The sequence below is a fragment of the Conger conger genome, chromosome 2, assembly GCF_963514075.1.
Source record: "Conger conger chromosome 2, fConCon1.1, whole genome shotgun sequence".
NCBI lineage: Eukaryota > Metazoa > Chordata > Actinopteri > Anguilliformes > Congridae > Conger > Conger conger.
Window position 1 is genome coordinate 87,840,043 of NC_083761.1, and position 21,742 is coordinate 87,861,784.

Sequence of the window (21,742 nt, forward strand, 5' to 3'; positions counted from 1 at the left end):
CATTTCATGTGACATTTGATATTTGAAAAGAAAGAGTTAAACACAGTTCTATTTTCTATTTTATACTTTAACAGTTATGGTTAATCACTACTCTTGATATTTTAAGTTAATCAAGACACGTAGTAATTTTGTTTAAGCTAATAAGAGTGTTTAAAGGCTAAAAGTGTTTATTTAGAAGGAAAGTAATTCTAAAGACATTTTAGTTAATGGTAACATGTAAGAAGTCATGCTTAAACACTGATTTAAAGGGAAAAGAGCATTTAATTTAAAGTGAGCAGTCATACACACATTAGGTTAATACTAATAAGTTAATTAGTGAAACCCCAAGCTTTATATATTTTAAAGAACACAGGTTAGCCACCTCTCACATTAGTCAAACACGCTAGAGAGGCGCTACATTAGTGAGAGTCAGAGGGGAATGGCCACACAACATTACAACAGTGGTATGCTGTAGAGCATCTCTGAACACACAACGCATCATAACTCTAAGTGGATAGGCTACAGCAGTAGAAGTTGGTGCCGTCTAATAAATACTTAAGTGCTTACTAAGTGTTCCCTAACACAAAAAATTGCCTTTTGTACTATAATAATCAGTTTTTTTATAATCGGACCTTGATAATCAGATATTTCTCTTAACATTCTTATGTTTTTTGATTTCCACGTAATCTTTTGTTTGATTTATAATATAATCATAATCATAATAATCACAATAGTAGTAATATTGCTGTTTGAATGCAGTTTTCTTTGATTTGTGTTCAATACAGATTCATGTTTTGTGATTAATATTGATTCATATGTTATCAGATTTTCCCAAAATTACAATAAAACATTGAAACGTTGATATTGTTTAGAGTATAATGATTTGATATTGACATCAAACCAGCACACACACACACACACGCGCACACACGCACACAATTATTCAAGAGGTTTAGCTGCTAGTAGTAGCCCACTGCTAATTATTTTTGTATTAGAAAAAACAAATATGCATTGTTTTTTGTTCATACATATAGCACACATACAGTAAAGGAATATGTATTGGTCTACCCTAGTGTAAAACCCAGCTATGTTTCATAACATAGCTTGAGCTGGTCAAACCATGTCGAGCTGGGAGCTGGTCTGAACTGGTCAACCAGTTACCAGCAGTTTCAAAATCTAACTTGAGCATTTTTTTTTCAGCAGGGCATGCATCTATGGGGAACGAGAGGGTCATTACATTACATTACATTAATGGCATTTGGCAGACGCTCTTATCCAGAGCGACGTACAACAAAGTGCATACCCATAACCAGGGATAAGTGCGCTGAAAGACCCTAGAGGGAAGTACAATTTCACTGCTACCTGTACAACAAAGATAAGGACCAGGGCCTATTTGAATCTTTTTTTCTTTTCTTTTTTTTAACGAACAAATAAACAAACAAACAACAAAGCAAAAGTGACCAAACTTAACTATCCATACACTGCTTACCTAGCCAACTAAAAATACCGATACACAAAGTAAATCACAAAGACAACAATTAAGGTTCACAGGGAGGTAGGGAGGGACGGGGAGAGGTGCTCCTTGAAGAGGTGCGTCTTCAGTTTGCCTCCACCGTGGAGCCAGAACAGTCGCCTGTCTGCGACTACGTGTCGCTGGGGGGAAAGCTCTGACTGTCGTTTGTGCTTATGCACCAAACGGCAGTTCAGAGTATCCGGCCTACTTGGAGTCACTGGGCGGCATCTTGGAAAGGGTGCCACCCGGAGACTCCATAGTTCTGCTGGGCGACTTCAACGCTCACGTGGGCAATGATGGAGAAACGTGGAAGGGGGTGATTGGGAGGAATGGCCTGCCTGATCTTAACCCGAGCGGTGTCTTGTTATTGGACTTCTGTGCTGGTCATGGATTGTGACATAACGAACACCATGTTTGAGCATAGGGTAGCTCATGAGTGTACTTGGTACCAAAGCACCTTAGGCCAAAGATCAATGATCGACTTTGTGGTTGTATCATCAGATCTGCGGCCGTATGTCTTGGACACTCAGGTGAAGAGAGGAGCAGAGCTGTCAACTGATCACCACCTGGTGGTGAGTTGGATCAAGTGGCCGGGGAGGCTGCCAGACAGACCCGTTAAACCCAAATGTGTAGTGAGGGTGAACTGGGAACATCTTGGCAGAGGCCCCAGTCCGCAAGGTCTTCAACTCCCACCTCTGGAGGTACTTCTCGCGCATCCCGGGGGAGGCTGGGGACATGGAGTCCGAGTGGGCCAGGTTCAAAGCCTCCATTGCAGCGGTGGCAAGCAGGAGCTGTGGCCAGAAGGTCATTGGTGCCTGTCGTGGCAGCAACCCTAGAACCCGCTGTTCAGGGAGTTCGGGGAGGCTATGGAGAAGGACTTTCGGTTTCCCTCGAGGAAGTTCTGGCAAACCATCTGACGACTCAAAGGGAAACCAGGGCTTGTCTCAGGCTGTTTTCAGCAGGGGAGGAGAACTGCTGACCCGGGTGGTGGAAAGAACTTTGAGGAGCTCCGGAACCCGAACAACACGTCCTCTGTGGAAGAGGCAGAGCCCAAAGACTCGGGGCAATCTGCACCTATATCCCTGGCAGAAGTTGCTGAGGTAGTCAAAAAGCTCCTCAGCGGCAAGTCGCCAGGAGTGGATGAGATTCGCCCTGAGATGCTGAAGGCTCTGGACATTGTTGGGCTGTCTTGGCTGACACGCCTCTTCAGTGTCGCATGGAGGTTGGGGACAGTACCTGCACAGTGGCAGAAAATGGTGGTCCCCATTTTCAAGAAGGTTGCAGGGGGGGGTCAGGGGAGTTTGCCCATCCGGTCCACATGTGCTTTGTGGACTTGGAGAAGGCTTTCAACCCTGTCCCCCGGGGAACCCTGTGGGGGGTACTGCGGGAGTATGGGGTACCGGGGCCGTTGTTACGAGCCATCCGGTCCATGTATAACCAAAGTGAGAGCTGTGTCCACATCCTCAGCACAAAATCAAGCACATTTCCAGTGGGTGTGGGACTCCTCCATGGTTGCCCCTTGTCACTGTGTTTGTAATATTCATGGACAGGATCTCAAGGTGCAGCCGAGGTGAGGAGAGTGTCCGGTTTGGTGACCTCAGAATTGCATCTCTGCTTTTTGTGGACAACGTGGTTCTGCTGGCTTCATCGGATCATGACCTTCAGCACGCACTGGAGCGGTTTGCAGCCGAGTGTGAAGGGGCCGGGATGAGTCAGCACCTCCAAGTCCGAGACCATGGTTCTCTGCCGGAAAATGGTGGATCGCTCCCTCCAGGTTGGGAATGAGCCATTGCCCCAAGTGAAGGAGTTCAAGTATCTTGGGGTCTTGTTCACGAGTGAGGGTAGAAGGGAGCGTGAGATTGACAGGCGGATTGGTGCAGTGTCAGCAGTGATGCAGGCGTTGTGCCAGACCGTCGTGGTGAAGAGGGAGCTGAGCCGGAAGGCGAAGCTCTCGATTTACCGGTCGATCTACGTCCCAACCCTCACCTATGGTCATGAGCTCTGGGTAGTGACCGAAAGAACAAGATCGCGGATACAAGTGGCTGAAATGAGCTTCCTCTGTAGGGTGGCTGGGCTCAGCCTTAGAGATAGGGTGAGGAGCTCAGGCATCCGGAGGGAGCTCGGAGTAGAGCCGCTGCTCCTTCGCGTCGAAAGGAGCCAATTGAGGTGGTTCAGGCATCTGATCAGGATGCCTCCCGGGCGCCTCCCTTTGGAGGTTTTCCGGGCTCGTTCAACTGGGCGGAGACCCCAAGGTAGACCCAGAACCCGCTGGAGAGATTATACATCTCTCCTGGCCTGGGAACGCCTCGGGATCCCCCAGGAGGAGCTGGAATGTGTTACAGGGGAGAGGGACACCTGGAATACTGTGCTCAGCCTACTGCCACCGCGACCCGACTCCGGATAATAATGGATCGATGGATGAATGCATCTACAGTACTGTGCAGAAGTCTTAGGCACCCTAGACTTTATAATATATATAATGTTTATTTTTTTGTGTGTGTTAGTATAAAAGAACACATTTGAGATTTCCAAATTTCATATAAGATTACATTTTACAGAGGCATTTTTGTATTTAATTTAATTAACACATAACATATTACTCTAAGCAGTTGACTACTTTTTACCTGCCGAAGTCTGCCGAAGAACTGTGGCAAGTTCTCCCAACATGCTTGGAACAACCTCCCTGCTGTGATTGTCTTATGGAACTGCAGGACAGCGTTGGCTATTTCAAAGAAGTGATGCAGTTTTAACGCCTAAGGGTGGTCACAAAAAATATTGATTTGATTCAGTTTTTAACTATTCTGCCAAATTACTGAAATGTAACGTAAGATGTATATTACGTTTATTTAGGACCTTTCATTGAATTATTTTTGAAAGAATCTTCTCTGTACAGAATGTTATACAGGTTAGAAAATATTAAAATATTAATTATACAGACTTTTGCACAGTACTGTACCAGTCTCATTTGCATATACAGTACATGTCCCAGAATATGCATCTGTCCCAGATTCTGTCTGGAAAGGTCACAGGTACATGACTTACCTTCATGTATTCATTGGGATTGTTTTTGCTGCATTGTTAGGAGTGGAGGCAGCACAGACTCTGTTCAGGATAAGTGGGTTAGGATAATGAATGAATGAATGAATTAATTCATGTTAGGAGTGGTCTGTGGAAGGCAGACCATCATGAGACAATGCTGGTGGTGCAGCATGTTTGAATGTCTGTAGTTCTGCACGAGATTGCAACTAGGTAGTTATAAGAAGGCAATTTTGGCCATTTCGGGAATGATTAAAAATGCAAATACTAGGGGTGTGAGGTGTGTGGGCTGGGGCGTGGACCCAAGTGCAGAGAACCAGGCAGAGTCAGGGATAGGATGGCAAAAGGAATGAAACTTTACTGAGAACAAACACGATCAAACAGCACAATCAAGCACAATCAAGCACAGGAACATGTAAACTCATAAGCTGCTAAACCATGAGACCTTGCAACAGAAGTCAAAAGAAACTCAAGACTGAGCACTGAAACATGAAACAAGAGGGTTATAGATACAAGAGACAGAATGGAAAAAAGATCAGAACTAACAAGACACAGCTGAACAGAAGAAGCAAATGCTAATTGCTGACATGACAAGACTAATTGTCATGGTCTGTTTTTCTGTCTCTGAAAGTCCCCGTTTTCATCTTTTATCTTACTACATCAATGGCATTTGGCAGACGCTCTTATCCAGAGCGACGTACAGTTGATTAAACTAAGCAGGAGACAATCCTCTCCTGGAGCAATGCAGGGTTAAGGGCCTTGCTCAAGGGCCCAATGGCTGTGCGGATCTTATTGTGGCTACACCGGGAATCAAACCACCGACCTTTGCGAGGCCCAAATGAGAGCTGACGATGCCATACAACGATGTGAGGCCATTAAGGTCACAGATTTAACAGAGAACCTGGTCAAATTCAAAAACATATTGGCCACTTACAAAGAAACCCTCCAGAATAATCTGAGCAAACTTCTGCCAGCTATCCGGGGTGGGACAGAGGGGGAAGAGAAACTGGTGGCCATGCTGAAATTCATCAATGAGTCATCATTCACTCCTGACAAGATGAGAAAATGGCTTGATGATAAAGAGTCTGAAGTAGGGGTGCTGGAAAGCTACACCAATCGTCTGAAGAAGTGTGACATTGTGCCACCTGGACCTGAGCTGGACAAAGTTCTCGCTGATCCAAAATTTAAACATGTCTACATCTTCAACTTCACCTCTCTGAAGGAGGAGGAGCCGTACCTCTCAAACCTGTTTGAGTGCCTGGCTTCTGAAGAGTTCAGGGCAATGCAAAACATCTCTGTAGCTCAGGACCTCAGCTTCAAAAAGGAGGCCCAGCCTTGGCTCAGAGACCCACAGATCTCTGAGAAGATGAGAGATGTACTGAAAAGTTTTCGGTCGAAACAGAACAGGAAAAGAGAGAAATTTTTCAACCGAATAAGAACTTCTTCTGGTAAATTCATCATTAGCTACATGTCAGACCCCTCATGCCCAGGAGCTGTTTTTTATACATATAAAAAGGGGCAACTGAAAGTGAAAGACAAGAAACATTAGTCACAGGGACATAGAAAGAATAGACAGAACGCAGGTATAGATGGATTTGCATCTATCACTCTATCTCTCCCTCTGTCTTTCACACACACACATGCACGCACACACACACACACACACACACACACCCACACACCCACACACACATTAACTCACCGAACACTTTATTAGGAACATTCTTACCTTATTACACCCACTTATTCATGTGATTATCTAATCAGCCAATTGTGTGGCAGCAGGTCAATGCATACAATCATGTAGATACGGGTCAGGAGCTTCAGTTAATGTTCACCTCAACCATCAGAATGTGATCTTAGTGACTTTGACTGTGGAATGATTGTTGGTGGCAGACAGGGTGGTTTGAGTATCTCAGAAACTGCTGATCTCCTGGGATTTTCACACATACTATTCTCTACAGTTTGCAAAAAAAGGTGAAAAAAAATACAAAAATAGATCCAGTGAGCAGCAGTTCTGCAGACAGAAACGCCTTGTTAGTGACAGTCAGAGGGGAATGGCCAGACTGGTCAAAGTAAAAAAATAAGTTTAATAAATACATATGTGCTTCCTGAGTGGATTTTCCCAAACATAAAAAAAATGCCTTTTGTAGTATAATAATCAGTTTTTCTTTTTCATAATCAGATAATCTGATATTTCTCTTAAGATTTTAATGTTTTAGATTTCCATGTAATCTTTTGTTTGATTTATATACAATAATCCTAATAATAATAATCATAATCACAATGGTAGTAATATGGCTGTTTGAAGGCAGTTTTCTTTGATTTGTGTTCAATACGATTAATGTTCTGTGTTTAATATTGATTAATGTGTAATCAGATTTTCCCAAAATGACAATAAAACATATGAACGTCGATATTGTTTAGTTCATAATCATTTGATATTGACATCAAACCAGCACACAGACACACACACACACTGCAAGGCTATCATCACTCTTTAAACAGTGATTTATCACATTGCCCCGAGGGTGTTACAAACCTGGAACTGAAACTGGCCGGCCCAGCATTTTCACAAAACCATCTTAATTCTTGAGAATCAGTTACTTCATTAATTCAGGAACCACACCTGGGGGAAAGCATCTGAATGCAACACATGTCTTGTCCCTGCCCGAGTGGTTAACGTACGCTGGCACTCACCTCCGGCAGTCACACCACAGTAATTACACTAATGCCAAATGCCTAACTGAAATAATTACTCCAGAGATTTAGCTGCTAGTTGCTAGTTTTTCTAATAAAGCCACTGCTTTATCAGGAAAAAACAAATATATGTTGTTTTTTGTTCATACATACAGTGAAGGACTGTGTATTGGTTCACCCGAGTGTAAATCCCAGCTTGACCAGCTGGAAACTGCCAGCTGATGGGTTCAGGGAAATGTAATAGATCTCTTTAGCTCAACAATTCAGCTTCACAGAGGAGGATGAAATAATTAATCAAGAGGTTTAGCTGCTAGTAGTAGCCCACTGCTAATTCTTTTTGAATTAGAAAAACAAATCCACATTGTTTTTTGTTCATACATATAGCACACATACAGTAAAGGAATATGTATTGGTCTACCCTAGTGTAAAACCCAGCTATGACCAGCTTGAATTACCAGCTCCCAGCTGTTTCATAACATAGTGTGAGCTGGTCAAACCATGTCAGCTGCACAGAGGAGGCCCTGTCTTGGTACAGGGACCCAGAGATATCTAAGAGAAGGAGAGCAGTTCTGGAAATATTTTCTAAAGAGAACTGAACCAACAAACGCATTATTAATGTGCTAAAAAGTGCATTATTAGCTACATTCCAGACCCTGTATATTTCAGAGCTTCCATTTCTATGTATTGTGACGGACGGCTGGAAAACTGCAATTGGCAGCCAAGAAAATAAGCCTCATGCAAGAACCACTCGTGCAAATAGATTTGCTCTTAAATCGCTTATCTCACTTAAAACAAGTGATTTAATATCCATCATCCATCCATCCATCCATTGTCACCCGCTTATCCGGAGTCGGGTCGCGGTGGCAGTAGGCTAAGCTGGGTATTCCAGGCGTCCCTCTCGCCAGCAACGCATTCCAGCTCCTTCTGGGGGATCCCGAGGCGTTCCCAGACCAGGAGAGATATATAATCTCTCCAGCGGGCTCTGGGTCTACCTCGGGGTCTCCGCCCAGTTGGACGAGCCTGGAAAACCTCCAAAGGGAAGCGCCCGGGAGGCATCCTGATCAGATGCCCGAACCACCTCAATTGGCTCCTTTCGACGCGAAGGAGCAGCGGCTCTACTCCGAGCTCCCTCCGGATGTCCGAGCTCCTCACCCTATCTCTAAGGCTGAGCCCGGCCACCCTATGGAGGAAGCTCATTTTGGCCGCTTGTATACGCGATCTCATTCTTTCGATCACTACCCAAGGCTTGTGACCATAGGTGAGGGTTGGGACGTAGATCGACCGGTAAATCAACTACGAACCACGACGGTCCGGTGCAACGCCCGCATTACTGCTGATGCTGCACCGATCCGCCTGTCGATCTCACGCTACCTTCTACCCTCACTCGTGAACAAGACCCCGAGATACTTGAACTCCTTCACTTGGGGCAATGACTCATTCCCAACCCGGAGGGAGCAATCCACCGTTTTCCGGCAGAGAACCATGGCCTCGGACTTGGAGGTGCTGACTCTCATCTTGGCCGCTTCACACTCGGCTGCAAACCTCTCCAGTGCGTGCTGAAGGTCACGGTCCGATGAAGCCAGCAGAACCACGTCATCCGCAAAAAGCAGAGACGCAATTCTGAGGTCACCAAACCAGACACTCTCCTCACCTCGGCTGCGCCTTGAGATCCTGTCCATGACTATTACATTACATTACATTACATTACATTACGTGGCATTTAGCAGACGCTCTTATCCAGAGCGACGTACAACAAAGTGCAAATCAAACACAAGAACAAGTGCAAAAGTGGACCTGAGAGGACAGTACTGTTCCGAGTCCTAGTGTGAACATATAGAAATTGAAGAGTACAATCAACAGTAACAGTACCGTTGACAAGGGGCAAGCTTGGCGGAGTCCAACACCCACTGGAAACGTGCTTGACTTTGTGCCGAGGATGCGGACACAGCTCTCACTTTGGTTATACAGGGACCGGATGGCTTGTAACAACGGCCCCGGTACCCCATACTCCCGCAGTACACCCCACAGGGTTCCCCGGGGGACACGGTCAAAAGCCTTCTCCAAGTCCACAAAGCACATGTGGACTGGATGGGCAAACTCCCATGACCCCGCCAGCAACCCCGCCAAGGTAAAGAGCTGGTCCACTGTTCCACGACCAGGACGGAAGCCACATTGCTCCTCTTGAATCCGAGGTTCGACAGTCGGTCGGAGACTCCTTTCCAGCACCCTAGAGTACACTTTCCCGGGGAGGCTGAGGAGTGTGATACCCTGATAGTTGGAGCACACCCTCCGGTCCCCCTTCTTGAAAATGGGGACCACCACCCCGGTCTGCCACTCTGCAGGTACTGTCCCCGACCTCCACGCGACACTGAAGAGGCGTGTCAGCCAAGACAGCTCAACAATGTCGAGAGCCTTCAGCATCTCAGGGTGAATCTCATCCACACCCGGCGACTTGCCACTGAGGAGCTTTTTGACTACCTCAGCAACTTCCGCCAGGGATATAGGTGCAGATTCCCCTGAGTCTTCGGGCTCTGCCTCTTCCACAGAGGACGTGTTGTTCGGGTTCCGGAGCTCCTCAAAGTTCTTTCCACCACCCGGGTCAGCAGTTCTCCTCCCCTGCTGAAAACAGCTTGAGACAAGCCCAGCTTTCCCTTTCTGAGTCGTCGGATGGTTTGCCACCAGCAGGTTCTTGGGTTTCCGCCCCGACAGGCACCGATGACCTTCTGGCCACAACTCCTGCTTGCTGCCTCTGCGATGGAGGCTTTGAACATGGCCCACTCGGACTCCATGTCCCCAGCTTCCCCCGGGATGCGTGAGAAGTTCTTCCGGAGGTGGGAGTTGAAGACCTCGCGAACAGGGGCCTCCGCCAGACGTTCCCAGTTCACCCTCACTACACGTTTGGGTTTACCGGGTCTGTCAGGCAGCCTCCCCGGCCACTTGATCCAACTCACCACCAGGTGGTGATCAGTTAACAGCTCTGCTCCTCTCTTCACCCGAGTGTCCAAGACATACGGCCGCAGGTCTGATGATACGACCACAAAGTCTATCATCGATCTTTGGCCTAAGGTGCTCTGGTACCAAGTACACTTATGAGCTACCCTATGCTCGAACATGGTGTTTGTTATCAACAATCCATGACCAGCACAGAAGTCCAATAACAAGACACCGCTCGGGTTAAGATCAGGCAGGCCATTCCTCCCAATCACCCCCCTCCAGGTTTCTCCATTGTTGCCCACGTGAGCGTTGAAGTCGCCCAGCAGAACTATGGAGTCTCCGGGTGACACCCTTTCCAGGATGCCGCCCAGTGACTCCAAGAAGGCTGGATACTCTGAACTGCTGTTTGGTGCATACGCACAAATGACAGTCAGAGCTTTCCCCCCAGCGACACGTAGTCGCAGAGAGGTGACCCTCCAACACAGTGGCGCTCAGCCGGTGGCTTGTGAGTATCCCCACATGGCGCCTCTCACCCTGAGCAACTCCAGAAAAGAACAGAGTCCAGCCCCTCTCCAGGAGTTTGGTTCCGGAACCAGTGCTCTGCGTGGAGGTGAGCCCAACTATATGTAGTTGGTACCGCTCCGCCTCCCGCACTAGCTCCCGTTCCTTCCCCACCTGAGAGGTGACGTTCTACGTCCCCAGAACCAGTCTGCGACACCGAGGATCAGCACGCCCGGATCCCCGCCTTTGCCTACTGCCCGTTGGGCAAAGCACCCGACTCCGATGCCAACCCCTGCAGGTGGTGAGCCCACAGGGCGGCGACCCCACGTGACCAGTTCGGGCTGTGCCCGGCCGGGCCCCATGGGATATGGCCAGGCCACCAGACGCTCGCCAATGAGCTCCCCTCCTGGGTCTGGCTCCAGAAAGGGGCCCTGGTTTCCCTTTTCCGGGCGAGGTATCTTGGTCCTTGTGAGGTCATGTCATGGAGTCTTTGAATCGCTATTAGTCTGGCTCCTCCCTCGGGACCAATCTGGCTTGGGGGCAAACACTAGTGCCCCTGACAACATAGCTCCCAGGATCACCGGGACACACAAACCCCTCCACCACGTTAAGGTGGCGATTCCTTGGAGAGGTGATTTAATAGAACATAGAATTTTCTTAGGTAGAAATAACATTTACATCTTAACCAGCCGTACGAGTATTGAATCTGACCTCATAATTTGAGAGAGCAGGGAAATGTAGCAGGTGATGATGTGCTAATGCTGGAGATAGATATGACGGATGTGCCATCGATGGCATGGCTGCTCTAACATCCCTCTGTAACGTCTCAGTGTGAACCGACTCCCATTCTGCTGAATAAACAACACTGCTTATTTACAGTTCCTGCCGCGTAATCTTCTTCTCCAAGTCTTACACCAATATTCAAGTTTCAGTGATTGGCACAGTGCCACACCAGGTGGAAAAGGATCCAGCCTCACTCACAGGCCGAAACCGGGACATTGGCCCGACCAGGCGGTCTTTTGTAATGTTTCCAAAATTCTAAGTCAGTGTTCTAGAACTATACTTCTTTCAATGACCTGCAGTGATCGTTACACCAGCATTAAAATGTGAGCATTATAAGAGCATTCTGATCACACTGCAATCTCACACCTTAAAGCAGGGGTGCCCAGCCTTAACCCCACCACCCTCGCGTTTTTATCCAAAGTGCTTGACAATTGATGGCTCTCATTCGCCCATTCGCACACACAATATGAAGCATTTGTTGTTCATGGGGTGCGCAGCTATTTCTGAAATCCTCTGTAAGCTGTGAGCATCACACATTACCCTGCTGTCATAAACAGCCTACGCTAGGTTTTGAAACAGCTGGTAGCTGGTTGGCCAGCTAGACAAGCTCTACACTCAACATGTTTTCACCAGCACAGGCTATGTAGCTGGTAGCTGGAATTTCAAACAGGTCATAGCTGGGTTTCACACCAAGGCAGGCATTGAAAGTGTCTGATGAGGAATGATTAGGAAGTCATTAGCTTGGGAATGAGAGAGCTCTTTCCTGTCCTGGAGCTGGAGACTGGGGCCAGTGGTGGAGGTAGGGAGTGGGGTTTTGGGGGGGGGGGGGGGGGGGGGATCAGGAAGGGTGAGAGGGGGGGCTGCTTTAAGAAGCTGTGCTCCATGCCCCCAACACTCCATGCCCTCAACACTCCCTGCCCTGTCCTTAACACCCCCTGCCCTCAACACTCCCTGTCCTGTCCGCAACACTCCCTGTCCATGTTGGGGAAACTCCCACTCCTGTTTCTCACTTACCAGGGGGGCACAACAAGGGGAACAAGGGCCGATCCATTTCAAGATTTTTTGCCAACTTCTGGACTTAATTATCTAATTGACTCAATCATATCTTATCTGACTTGTGTATGAGTACCAGACTGCAGACTGCAAGTGTATCCTAATGATTTTACTGTGCTCAAGTACAGGCGTGAACCAGGGTAAAAACAAGGCAATTGGTTGGAATAAAAACCAGAAACCAGACCAGTGCTCCAGGACTTGAGCACCCCTGAGCTCCAGGATTTGTGTACTCCTGAGCTCCAGGCCTTGTGTACGCCTGAGCTCCAGGCCTTGTGTACTCCAGAGCTCCAGGCCTTGTGTACTCCAGAGCTCCAGGCCTTGTGTACTCCAGAGCTCCAGGCCTTGTGTACTCCTGAGCTCCAGGCCTTGTGTACTCCTGAGCTCCAGGCCTTGTGTACGCCTGAGCTCCAGGCCTTGTGTCCTCCAGAGCTCCAGGCCTTGTGCACCCCAGAGCTCCAGGCCTTGTGTACTCCTGAGCTCCAGGCCTTGTGTACGCCTGAGCTCCAGGCCTTGTGTACTCCTGAGCTCCAGGACTTGTGTACTCCAGAGCTCCAGGCCTTGTGCACCCCAGAGCTCCAGGCCTTGTGTACTCCTGAGCTCCAGGCCTTGTGTACTCCTGAGGCAGACAGCTGCTGTGTCCAGTGAGATGTTTGAGTGAAGGGTTGGAGATTTTAACCCAGGCCATATTTCAGGATAATACTGAATGATTCAATGAGTAGTTGAGACCAAAATGTCACTGCAATAAAAATGCATCGAGAATAAATGAAAAGTACATGAACAATTTAACTGCATTCTTCATTTATTTCATAATTCAGTATATTCAGAAAACAAAATATCACATTTTTGTTGGAATGATATTGCTCAATGCTTCAATGTTGTTTCTTTACTTGACACTGACCAGCTTTATGGAACTGTTAATATTTCCACTTCAGTAGTGTGTCTCTTTAATCTTTACACAATTTAGAAACTGTTGAATCCTCACATGCATAACAATATTATAACAATTACAACATTAAGTACTTTTTAAGATTTACTACCAATTTCTGCAACAGAGGCCATTTACAACCACCATAGCGACTTGCTCGCTTGAAGTAAAACAAGGAAAGCTCCTCAGCGCCACCAAGTGGGAAAAGTGTTAGTAACCACAGTCGCTAGCGCAGGTCACAGGGCTGACTGGGGGTGAGGTCACAGGGTCACAGGGCTGACTGGGGGTGAGGTCACAGGGTCACAGGGCTGACTGGGGGTGAGGTCACAGGGTCACAGGGCTGACTGGGGGTGAGGTCACAGGGTCACAGGGCTGACTGGGGATGAGGTCACAGGGTCACAGGGCTGACTGGGGGTGAGGTCACAGGGTCACAGGGCTGACTGGGGATGAGGTCACAGGGTCACAGGGCTGACTGGGGGTGAGGTCACAGGGTCACAGGGCTGACTGGGGGTGAGGTCACAGGGTCACAGGGCTGACTGGGGGTGAGGTCACAGGGTCACAGGGCTGTAAAACCCCACGCTAACCCAACGACGGAATTTAGTGAGGGCTGAAGGTATCAGCGTGCTCGTCCTTCTGGTGCTGCTGAAAGAATACTAATAGGGTTAAAAATGAGTGGCCCCTATGCGGAGAGTCTAGATCAGCCAATAAATAAACCATGATACAAAGACAGGAGTACCACTCTGCCTTCCGCTCTTTACTGGTCCGGGCTGACCAAGAATCTCCACAATAGGGCCAATATATTCACCTTCGTTTATCTGACTCCACTTTAGAATAATAATTTAGATTAGTTATCCACATTAGGTAGATTTCTTATTGATAATTTTGACTTGATCGCTTTAGGAATCCTGTACTGAGATTTACTCTACGAACAGTCCTCTGCTGGTACCACCGCATGTCACATTGCGCGTTATGTGCACGTCTCACAAACTGACTAGCTATCTGTAGTCATCACAGAGGTCGCAGGAATAGCTACTCTTGGGTATATCTGTTTACAGCCTAGGGACCCAAGCAGACCAACCTAGCTACGGCTGTGCTCGACATGAATTAACTACCATGCGGAGGCGAGGGATTTACCAACATAGGCCTACGGGTGCTATACGCCGTGATACATTAAGCGTAAATATTCATCCTCCCTAGACCAGTTCGAGGGGGTAAACCAAGCATTCCCTGTATAACATTGAGTGTCAGTAAGGAAAACCAAACCGATCAAGTTAATTTTATTTTACCAGGCAGGTTACATACACGTAATTACATAGTAGTTCCAAATCAAAAAACATTACAACGGAAACCAAATTAGTCTTAAAAGTCATACCTGGTAATAAAAGCTAGATACGGGAGTCTGGCTACCCTGTACGCAGAAATTACGTGCACTGTGTGCACGGGAGGCTGATTGCATTCTCCCAGATTGCTTAGTTTACTGTCCTTAAATCCAAAATCTGGCCTTTGATGTTAACCCTAAAAATGGGTCACCCATCTGGAATTTGGAGCCACGCCTCCCCAGGAAACACAGGGGGGTTGAGGCACATGACTTCCACTGGGGAAGAGCTCCACAGTTTCTCCCTGGTTCCTGATTGGTTATGATGTCCAGGGTTTGCTGTTGCAGAAATAAAACCATTGCACCAGTCGCACTGAAACAATCAGAATAATACCAAACATGAATATTATCGAAACTGACTGTCATGAAACATCCAGTGCTGTACACATCATTTAGTGACTGAGGAAGAGGGAGATCTGAGAGGGAGTAAGAAAGGGGGGTCGAAGGGAATAATGGGCCCAACAGGCCGTGCCCTCTGAAACCTTCCCGTGCCGTAAAGGATGTTGCCCCGTCGTAACGAGTTTTACGGCTGGAGGCCTGAGTCTTCCCCCACAGGCTCCTGCCCGTATGGGTGAGGAGATAGTGGGGGTTAATGATGCATGCTCCTGGGTTAAATTACTTTACAGCCACATATTCCACAATACCAGAGGAAGCCAGCAAGTTGACCAGCCCTGAGTGATAATGCCAGATGTTAATAATTTCCGCCTTACAACTGACACATGCACACACAGATATCCCAGGTTATGTACCTGTTAAACACAGATATATCCCAGGTAATGTACCTTCATGCCAGTGTAACCGGGTGCATAAATGCTTGAACCTAAAGCCCAGTCACACAATATAACAGAGGCCCCCTTTACAGTTTGATAGTAACAAGACAGAGACGTGGTCTAAGTTAAATGCAATTACTTTATTAAATCAATTCCAATGCTGGAAGGCAATAATGAGGTTAAAACAAATGCTCATATTCGTATAAAAATATATTTTGAACATCAATTTTACCAGAATGAACAGGAATAAAGTAGATTGATGTAAAGGTTAAGAATGGTGGGTGACAACGCAGAGGGGATGGGGCATACTCACCTTCAGGGCTCCCAATGTGTAGTTACAACCCAGTGCTCTCTCACAGCAAGCCTTACTGCAAACAAGGTGATACTATATGTGATTCAGGTGCCATTAACACTTACACACTAACACGTGAGGAGGGTACCCCTATTGACTAACCAATCAGCGCCAAGCCCACCATACAACAAGAGACCAGTCCTAGGAGTCCAATGAATAACCTAACTACAGCCTACCTATACCAGTTGCTTCAATACATGAAAATAAAGAAAATAAAGGAAATAGAAAGGTACAAGTGCGCCTCCAAGAAGCCACACCTAGAAGACTCCAGGCACGGAGGTGTAATATACATTACCACGTGCACCAGCCGCTGCGCACCTTAGGTCGTCCGGCCAACCACTAGTCTATAGCCGTGCAACGCTATAGGGGGCAGTAGAGTGGTGGGAGTGGGGGAGTTTGAGGGGGTGCAGAAGCGGCAATTGGCCAAGCACCCACACAGACAAAGCCAGAAATACATTTATCCCAGGTAATATTCCTGTCCAACACAGATATATCTCAGGTAATGTACGTGTTAAAAAGGTGTGTTTAACAGGTACATTGTCACGTTTCAGGTCTGTCTCGCCATGTTTTATGTTTATTCATGTTGTCTTAGTCACGTAGTGTCTTATCATGTATTATGTTAGTCTAGGTTCGTCATGTTGTTTAGTTTATTTCTTGTTACGATTTATTTTCTCGTCATGTCTAGTTATGTTTCGTTACGATTATATTACCTTGTTATGTTGAATGGTTATCGTCTTAGTTTCGTTTTGTATTATGTTTTGATTTATGTTTATTGTTACGTTAACTGGTCGTTGTTTATGCATACACTTTTACATGTCTTTCCGCAAACCTTGCGTTCCGCCTTTTCTCTCTCGCTCCTTCTGTCATTCACTCCCTAATTATTTCCATTTGTCTATTTACTAAAACGACTAACGCTAGATCAGGATTGGGTAGAAACTAACAAGACTAACCATGTGTTCATGTTACCTTACGTTTCTCGTGCATGTCATTTACTAATTTACTAATGCTAGGGCAGGATAGGTTTATTACTAACGATTACTAATCTCCTTGTTAAACTTGTCATCCATCGCACCTGTTTTCCATTTCCTTGCTACGCTCTAACTAATTGTCTACACCTGTCTACACCCGCATTTATAGCCCAGTCGCGCAACTGTTCTTGGCGAAATTGTCTGCCTCTTGAACTCCAAAGCAACTCTTGAGCATTACTATTATTGATTACACGTTACGATCCAAGCCTGTTTACCAACCATAGTTTATTGATTTCTGTTTAGTTGACCACCGCTTGTTTTTGACCACGTCCTCGCCTACCGTCTTTGTACTTTTGCCTTGCTGATTGTTTTATGGTTTCGACTTCCGCATCGCCCTCGACTACGACTCTGCCTGCCGTCCGCCTGTACTTCAGCCCCGCTGACAGCTCTCCTGCTACCGGACCTCCCTGCACGTTTACCGACTACGAGTTTGCCTCTTCCCTCGGCACCGTGCCTTTTGTTTGTTTATCGTCTGTTTGGCTGGATCTACGTGTATGGACTTTGCTTGTTGTGACTACGCTCCTGGGATTCGTCCCAAATAAAGCCCTGACGGGACTTTATTCCATTATTGTTTCTGAGTCGTGCATTTTGGGTCCAACCCCCACGCACCCGTCTCATACATTACCTGGGATAAAGGTGTGTTTAACAGGTACATTACCTGGGATAAAGGTGTGTTTAACAGGTACATTACCTGGGGTATAGGTGTGTTTAACTGGTACATCTCTGGATCCATGACTGTGAACAAGAATACAATTTTCCCTTGGCTTTTTCATACAATACAGGAGCAGCAAATTAGGACTATTAAACGAAGCCCCCTGTATAATCTCCCTTCCTCCAAGAAGAGACAACAAACTCCTCAACATACAACTCATTACCATGAGCAAACCCATGCACAGCCTCATGCATTATGTCTTCTACATTCCCAACATCGTTCATTATTCTCAGAGCTTGAAAACAAGTTTTGTGACGCATAAAATAAAGATGATTGACATGTTGTTATGGTTATGCTATAAATTTCCCTGAGCAAAAATGCATCCACAGAGATAACCATATATGACACACTGAATCATCCAATTCTTAAATGAAGCATACAGCATCAAACTGGCTGCTAATTCTAAATATGCTTAGGCAAAATAATGAATAGCAGTCCACCACTTCAGCTTAGCATCATCTGCATCCATCTGACTAAGTCACATGTGTAAAAATCACCTGCATCCATCTGACTAAGTCACATGTGTAAAAATTACCTGCATCCATCTGACTAAGTCACATGTATAAAAATCAGAAAGTTCGACCCCCCACCCTGGTTGTGTCGAAGTGTCCCTGAGAAAGATACCTAACGACCAAACATATGCATTTCCAAATAAAATTTGACATTAGAGTACATGACTGTGGCACATGCACACACACAGATATATCCCAGGTAATGTACCTGATAAACACACACATATCCCAGGAAATGCACCTGTAAAAGACATCTATATCCCATGTAATGGACTTGTTAAACACATATATATCTCAGGTAATGTACCTTTTAAACACACCGTCATGCAAGGTAATGTACCAGTTAAACACACCTATATCCCAGGTAATGTACCTGTTAAACAAATCTATATCCTTGGTAATGTCCCTGTTAAACACACCTTTATCCCAGGTACTGTAGCTGTTAAATACACCTATCCGCCAGGAAATGTACCTGTTAAACACACCGTTATCGCAGGTAATGTACCTGTTAAACACACCTTTATCCCAGCTAATGTACCTGTTAAACACACATTTACCCCAGGTAATGTACCTGTTAAACACACCTTTATCCCATGTAATGTACCCGTTAAACACTAATATATCCCAGGTAATGTACGTTTTAAACACACCTATTTCCCAGGTAATGTACCTGTTAAACACAGCTTTATCCCAGGCAATGTACCTGCTAAATACACCTTTATCTCAGGTAATGTACCTTTTAAACACATCTATATCCCAGGTAATGTACCTGTTAAATACACCTATCCCCCAGGTAATGTACCTGTTAAACACACCTTTATCCCTGGTACTGTACCTGTTAAACACACCTTTATCCCATGTAATGTACCTGTTAAACACAGATATATTCCAGGTAATGTACCTGTTAAACACACATTTACCACAGGTAATGTCCCTGTTAAACACACCTTTATCCCATGTAATGTACCTGTTAAACACAGATATATTCCAGGTAATGTACCTGTTAAACACACATTTACCACAGGTAATGTACCTGTTAAACACACTTTTATCCCATTTAATGTACCTGTTAAACAAACCTTTATCCCAGGTAATGTACCCGTTAAACACACCTATATCCCAGGTAATGTACCTGTTAAATACACCTATCTCCCAGGTAATGTACCTGTTAAACACACCTTTATCCCAGGTACTGTAGCTGTTAAACACACCTTTATCCCAGCTAATGTACCAGTTAAACACACCTTTATCCCATGTAATGTACCTGTTAAACACAGATATATCTCAGGTAATGTACCTGTTAAACACACGTTTATGCCAGGTAATGTACCCGTTAAACACAAATATATCCCAGGTAATGTACCTGTTAAACACACCTATATCCCAGGTAATGGACCTGTTAAATACAGCTTTATCCCAGGCAATGTACCTGCTAAATACACCTTTATCTCAGGTAATGTACCTTTTAAACACACCTATATCCCATGTAATGTACCTGTTAAACACAGATATATTCCAGGTAATGTACCTGTTAAACACACATTTACCACAGGTAATGTCCCTGTTAAACACACCTTTATCCCATGTAATGTACCTGTTAAACACAGATATATTCCAGGTAATGTACCTGTTAAACACACATTTACCACAGGTAATGTACCTGTTAAACACACTTTTATCCCATTTAATGTACCTGTTAAACAAACCTTTATCCCAGGTAATGTACCTGTTAAACACACCTTTATCCCTGGTACTGTACCTGTTAAACACACCTTTATCCCAGGTAATGTACCTGTTAAATACACCTTTATCCCAGGTAATGTACCTGTTAAACACAGATATATTCCAGGTAATGTACCTGTTAAATACACATTTACCACAGGTAATGTCCCTGTTAAACACACCTTTATCCCATGTAATGTACCTGTTAAACACAGATATATCCCAGGTAATGTACCTGTTAAATACACCTATCCCCCAGGTTATGTACCTGTTAAACACACCTTTATCCCTGGTACTGTACCTGTTAAACACACCTTTATCCCATGTAATGTACCTGTTAAACACAGATATATTCCAGGTAATGTACCTGTTAAACACACATTTACTACAGGTAATGTCCCTGTTAAACACACCTTTATCCCATGTAATGTACCTGTTAAACACAGATATATTCCAGGTAATGTACCTGTTAAACACACATTTACCACAGGTAATGTACCTGTTAAACACACCTTTATCCCATTTAATGTACCTGTTAAACAAACCTTTATCCCAGGTAATGTACCCGTTAAACACACCTATATCCCAGGTAATGTACCTGTTAAATACACCTATCTCCCAGGTAATGTACCTGTTAAACACACCTTTATCCCAGGTCCTGTAGCTGTTAAACACACCTTTATCCCAGCTAATGTACCAGTTAAACACACCTTTATCCCATGTAATGTACCTGTTAAACACAGATATATTCCAGCTAATGTACCTGTTAAACACACATTTATGCCAGGTAATGTACCCGTTAAACACAAATATATCCCAGGTAATGTACCTGTTAAACACACCTATATCCCAGGTAATGGACCTGTTAAATACACCTTCATGCCAGGTAATGTACCTGTTAAACACACCTTTATCACAGGTAACGTACCTGTTAAACACACTTTTACCCCAGGTAATGTACCTGTTAAACACACCTTTATCCCATGTAACGTACCTGTTGAACACACATTTACCCCGGGTAATGTACCTGTTAAACACACCTTAATTGCACATAATGTACCTCTTAAACACAGATATATCTCAGGTAATGTACCTGTTAAATAGGTGTGTTTAACAGGTACATTACATGGGGATTAGGTGTGTTTATCAGGTACATTACCTGGGATAAAGGTTTGTTTAACAGATACATTACCTGGGATATAGGTGTGTTTAACAGGTACGTTACCTCGGGTAAATGTGTGTTTAACAGGTACATTTCTTGCGATAAAGGTGTGTTTAACAGGTACAACTAACACTCTTAACACTCCCACCCAGAACTCTAGCTAACTACCTAATCTAGCTACTTTTACCTTTCCCTTGTCCAAGGGATACACACACTCTTACCATAGCTTATCCTACTAACTTCCCGTTAGCTCATCAGCCCATATCTGCTTTGTGTTTCTACATCTGTTAAATAAATATACTTTCTTAAACCCGGCGTCTCTTTTGGTGTCATGAACCCGTGTTTGTTTAACAGATACATTACCTGGGATATTGGTATGTTTAACAGGTACGTTACCTTGGGTAAATGTGTGTTTAACAGGTACATTTCTTGCGATAAAGGTGTGTTTAACAGGTACATTACCTGGGATAAAAGTGTGTTTAACAGGTACATTACATGGGATAAATGTGTGTTTAACAGGTACATTACCTGGGGTAAATGTGTGTTTCACAGGTACATTTCCTGCGATAAAGGTGTGTTTAACAGGTACATTACCTGGGATAATGGTGTGTTTAACAGGTACATTTCCTGTGATAAAGGTTTGTTTAACAGGTACATTACCTGGGATAAAGGTGTGTTTTACAGG

The 21,742-nt window shown here is 45.2% G+C and overlaps 1 protein-coding gene across 1 annotated transcript in view; it reads right to left on the reverse strand.

Moving 5' to 3' along the window:
• LOC133121450 (stonustoxin subunit beta-like) overlaps positions 1-21,742 on the reverse strand; it is a 116,017-nt gene that overhangs the window by 94,077 nt on the left and 198 nt on the right. The window lies entirely within an intron of this gene.